This window comes from Chlorocebus sabaeus, chromosome 7 (genome assembly GCF_047675955.1).
Source record: "Chlorocebus sabaeus isolate Y175 chromosome 7, mChlSab1.0.hap1, whole genome shotgun sequence".
NCBI lineage: Eukaryota > Metazoa > Chordata > Mammalia > Primates > Cercopithecidae > Chlorocebus > Chlorocebus sabaeus.
The window spans coordinates 62,064,173-62,070,172 of record NC_132910.1 but is presented as its reverse complement, the minus strand read 5'-3'; positions in this window follow the sequence as shown (position 1 = coordinate 62,070,172).

The window sequence follows — 6,000 nt, the reverse complement described above, 5'->3', positions numbered from 1 at the left end:
AGGAGTTAGCAATAAGTTCACACCTAACAGTCAGGAAAGATTTCTTCCTGAGGAGTTTCCTAGGGACTCATAGCACTTGGCTCAGTATTCTGAAAAACTTCAAGAAAGAATCCTTCCCCTCCACTGTCTCTAAAATAGCCCAAAGATTAACCTAACTCTTGAGTTTACTTTGTAGATACCCATAAGTTTGAATTCATAGTTATAGTTTCTAGTTGTTGGTTTGAAAAACATTAGCAGTTAACAAAACAAGGCACAACTAAAATTATGGGCCTATGTGTGAGGTACCACTTGAAATCAAAGCATCCGCATCAGATCTTGTCACACTTAAATCTTCTTCCTTATTGCCTCAAAATAAAGAACCTCTTCCTCTCAATGTAAACATGAAAAAAAAAATAATCCATGTGAAAAAATTTAAACATGGCAGTCAGAACCAGGATTTAAAGTGGATTCCTGGGCACAATTACTTGACGCATGAATTTGGTGAATGACAAAGATTAGATCTCAATTGAAACCCGGGACTCTTTGCTTCATAAATCAAGCCCACCTGCTCTAAATGTTATAGATCTTCTGTTGCTCTGTTCTACTCTCATTTTGTGACTGCGCATTTGACTTAAGGGTTTAAGCTAAATTTTGAAACTTTATGTAGTCATTGATTAATCTTAGCTGGATCCAGAGCATAGTTTATTACTTTCTGTTTAAAAAGAAAAAAAAGCACAGCCTTTTACTTACCCCAAATTATGGATCTCTTAGTTTACCAGGCATTCAAGTTTTTATTGATACATGTTACATATTTATGGGGTACATGTAATATTTTGTTACGTGCATAGAATGTGTAATGATCAAGTGAGGGTATTTGGGGTGTCTATCATCTTGAATATTTATCACTTATATGTTGGAACATTTCATGTTCTCTCTTTTAGCTATTTTGAAATACGCACTACATTGTTGCTAACTATAGTCACCCCAGTCTGCTACTGAGCATTAGAACTTATACTTTCTATCTATCTGTATGTTTGTACCCATTGACCAACCTCTCTTCCCCCCCCTATTCCACTCTCACCCACATACCCTTCCCAGTCTCTGGTATCTATCATTCTACTCTCTACCTCAATGAGTGAGCACAGGTGAAATTTACATTTCTGTACCTGGCTTATTTCTCTGCTTAACGTAATGACCTCTAGTTCCATCCATGTTGTTTAAAATAAAAGGATCCATTCTTTTTTATGGTTAAATAGTACTCCATTGTGTGTATATACCACATTTTAAAAATCCATTCTTCTATTGATGGACACTTAGGTTGATTCCATATCTTTGCTATTGTGAATAGTGCTGCAATAAATATGCAAGTGCAGGTATCCCTTTGATATACTGATTCGTTTTCCTTTGAATAAATGCCCAGTAGTGGGACTGCTGGATCGTATGGTAGTTCTATTTTTAGTTTTTTGAGTAATCTCTATACTGTTTTTCATAGTGGCTGTACTAATTTACATTCCTACCAACAGTGTATAAGGGTTCCCTTTTCTCCACCTCCTCATCAGCATCTGTTATCGTTTGGCTTTTTAATTATAGACACTCTGAGGTAAGATGATATCTTATTTTGATTTTTGATTTTCATTTCCCTGATGATTCATGATGTTGAGCATTTTTTCATTTACTTATTGACCATTTGTGTGTTTTCTTTTGAGAAATGTCTCTTCATGCTCTTTGCCCACTTTTTAATGGGATTATTTGTTTTTTTACTGTTGGAGTTGCTTGTATATTCTGGATATTCGTCCCCCGTTGGATGAATAGTTTGCAAATATTTTTTTCCATTCACAGGTTATGTTTTTACCTTGTTGTTCATTTATGAAGGATAACTTTGCTGGGTATTGTATTCTTAGCTGGAAGTTTTTTCTTTCAGCACTTTGAATATATCATCCCATTCTCTTCTGGCCTGTAAGGTTTCTGCTGAGAAATCCTTCATTAGTCTGATGGGGGTTCTTTTATAAGTGACTGGATGCTTTTCTCTTCCTCTTTTTAGAATTTTCCCTTTGCCTATAACTTTTTGCAGTTGCACTATAATGTCCCACAGAGAAAATCTTTTTGAATTGTGTCTGTTTGAGGCTCTTTGAGCCTCTTTGAGCCTCATGTATCTCGATGTCTAAATCTCCTGCTAGACCTGAAGAGTTTTCATCTATTATTTTATTAAATGGAGTTTTTAATGCTTTCGTTTTCTTTCTGCCTTCCGGGGCACTGAAAATTCAAGTATTTGGTCACTTTATGGTGTCCCGTATGTCACTTAGGCTTTACTACTACTCTTCTTCTTCTTCTTCTTCTTCTTCTTCTTCTTCTTCTTCTTCTTCTTCTTCTTCTTCTTCTTCTTCTTCTTTCTTCTTCTTCTTCTTCTTCTTCTTCTTCTTCCTCTTCTTCTTCTTCTTCTTCCTCTTCCTCTTCCTCTTCTTCCTCTTCTTCTTCTTCTTCTTCCTCTTCCTCTTCCTCTTCTTCCTCTTCTTCCTCCTCCTCTTCTTCTTCTTCTTCTTCTTTCTTCTTCCTCCTTTATTTTTGTCTGATTAGATTATTTCAAAATACCTGCCCCCAATTTGTGAGATTCTTTCTTCCTTTTGATCTACTCTATTGTTGAAGCTCTGGAATGTATTTTGTATTTCATTCCATGAATTCTTCAGTTTCATAATTTCTGTTAGGTTCGTTTTTATGAAATATCTCTCTTTGGTAAATCTCTCATTCATATCCTGAATTGTTTTTCAGTATTTCTGTGTATCTCACTGAGATTTTTTGCTGAGATTTGTTCCTGGCTAATTATTTTTGGGGTGTGTCTTATTTTTTTTGCTTTTTCATGTTTCCTGTGTCCATACTTTAATATTTGTGCATCTGATGTAACAGTCACTTATTCTAATTATTTGAATTTGCTTTCCCAGGGAAGGACTTTTTTTTGAAGATGGATCTATGGCATTGATCAGGTAGGGTACTTCAGCTTTAGTTCTGAGTACGTGAAGTAGTGTAGTCTCTATATGATTTCTTTGGCTGTAAACAATGTCAGTGGTGTCTGTGATTTCCTCAGAGGCTTAAGGTGCAGTTATTAGAGGAGGCAGGTTCTGCTGGGGAGTGGGATGCCAGGTAGGCCAATCTTTGGGTCCCAGTGGTGGCAGCAATGGGTTGAACATGTCTATCTTTGGATTTCAGAGTGGTGTATGTTGGCACTGGTGTTAGTGGGTCCTGGCAGGCCAATTATTGGGCCTCCAAGTGTCTTGCTCGGACACCAGGAATGGCAGCAGTGGGCCAGGCAGGTGGGCAGGTTCTTGAGCCCCTGGGCAGTGGGCATGGTGTGTGTGATATCAGTAGCAGTGGTGAGACAACCCCCTTGGGCCCAAGAGATCTGCTCTGGTGGTGTTGGTGGCTGTGACAGGCTGGGCAGATTGGTCCCCAGGCCCACAAGTGTCACATGTGGGTGGGTGCCACATGTGTTGGTAGCAGCAGGTTGAGAAAGCCCAAACTTAGACCCTGGGAGGAGTGGTCAGGTATCAAAAGCAGTGGACTAGGCTGAGCAATCCCCAGGCCCTTGGATGGTGTGCTCAAGTACGAGGGTGGGGGACTGATCCAGGCTGGGAAGTACTGCATTCAGGCCCCTGTAGTATGTGCAGGTTATGGCCCTTGAAGCAGGGACAGGGTAATCTTGAGGCCTCTGGCTGAATGCTCACGTGGGGGCAACAGTGGCTGTACTGTGGCCCTGTTAATGGGGAGAGCAGAGTGGCATTAAGAGGGAGCAGCCATAGGCAGGTGGCTTGGGATGGGGATGGGGGATATCACAGTGATGGCAGCTGCAGACAGTGGACTTTGTCCTCAGGACACATGAACATGCCCAACCACTCCTTTGCTGGGGTGGCCAGGGTTGCTGATTGTGGCTACTGCCTCAGCTCAGGTGGTAGTCACTGTGGACTGGCAATGTCAGTGGGGCTCCAGGGATGTGGAGATTCATAGACTGTTGAACCCCAGGACAGGATGCATTCTACCGGGGGCTGGGCTCTCAAAATGGTACCATGCTGCAGCTGCTTAAGACTCAGTGGCTGGTGGGACCCAGCATGAGCTGTCTGTCTGGAGCAGTGCCTTTTTACAGTCTGCAGGCAGCTCCCTGTGTTATTCTCGAAGTCTTCAAGGTTCAAGGGGCTCTCTGTGCCTAGAATTATAGGGACCTGTAGTGCTGTGGGTCTCTCATTTGCCCTTTCCCCACATTAGGGAGCCTCTTCAGCCTCCCAGCTGATCCCAGATGAACAGGCTGCCTTGTTTCCCCCTCCTTACTTGCTTTAGGTGCTTCCCATCACTTCTCTGTTGAATTCCAGTGTTCTCTCTTAGATGATCTATCGGAAGGGTGACTATCTACTCATTTTGGTTTCTCTCCATGAAGAAAGCGAGCAGCAAATGCATCCGGTCTGCCATCTTGAAGCCCCTCCTCATTTTACCAGGCAGTTTGTCTAAATTTTTATAACTTTCTTCTTGATAAACTTCAAGTTTGAACTTTTCTGAAAAATTAGAGAGCATGTATTCTCTTCACAATCATGTGGTGCATAAATCTCTCACTAAAAGCATACATTCATTTGAGCTTTTAAAGATCCTTAGACTTAGACCTTTAACTCTTTGGATAAGAACCAGTTATATCACTCAGGCATAATCATTGTTATAATTTTGACATAAATCCTTTCAATTATAATACATGTTCAATTTATCTTGTGTTAATTGCAAACATGTATTGATTAAAGTTATAGATTTTATGTTACTTCATCAAGAGTTGTTTTATTATTTTTCTTCAGGGGGAGATGGCTGAGGAGGAAGAGCAGCAATGTTTTCTTAAAACTTTTTATAGACTAAAACAACTGGGGCCATGTTCTGCATCCTGTGATTTTGGGGAACTTAATAATTTTGCCTCTGTGTTAGAGTACATGCATGCAAAATTATTGACGTAAGAAAACCTTACCTTTGCACAATGGTTCTATATTTGGAGTGGATTTTATTGAGATAGCTACTGCTCAACTTTCATAAGAATATGTCAACATTTCCTCAGTTCATCTGACTGCAAAAGCAGCAATAGAGAACATCTATACTCAAACTCACTTGTTTTCATGAAACTTACCAAAATTCAACTGAGTATTTTAGGGAGATTTTCTGAAGAATATAGATCATTTAATTTGTCACATATTCTAAAATCTAATTTTAGACTTAGCCAGTTATCAATTAAGTCTGTATTTGGACATTATTATTTTGACTTTCTGTAGAAAGCCTTGAGAACTGACTACTGAAATTAGGAAGATGACATCAGCAAGCACAGTGTTAGTGGAAGAGTGGGGATGAAAGTCTGATTAGAATGGGCACAAGAAAGAAATTTTAGATGATCAGAAACAACTATTGAGACTAAATTTTTTGAGAGAGAGTCTTGCTCCGTTGACCAGGCTGGAGTGCAGTAGCGCGATCTCGGCTCACTGAAATCTCCGCCTCCCGGGTGCAAGCTATTCTCCTGCCTCAGCCTCCTGAGTAGCTGGGATTACAGGCACGTGCCACCAGGCCTGGCTAATTTTTGTAGTTTTAGTAGAGACAAGGTTTCGCCATGTTGGTCAGGCTGGTCTCGAACTCCTGACCTCGTGATCTACCCACCTCATCCTCCCAAAGTGCTGGGATTACAGGCGTGAGCCACCACATCTGGCCAGATCATGTTCTTTTCATTAGACAAGTATGTACATTTCAGAAAAGGCTGAAGATTCAAGAATACAGAATGAGGCTTTGCAGTTGACAGTCTTTTTCCTTCTTGTAGAAAAGTAACATGCTATAAGCTTTGTAAAAATTTGTGCTTGTCATAAAAATTAAAAATTTCCCTAGGCATTTAAAAATACATAATTTAATACAACACATGATTAAGTTAACAAACTAATATCTTTTAAGCTATGTGTTTTATCCCGCTTCATTTTGTTTTTATTTTTTCTTTATGTAGTTTAGCTGCTTTCCCCAGTACTAGTC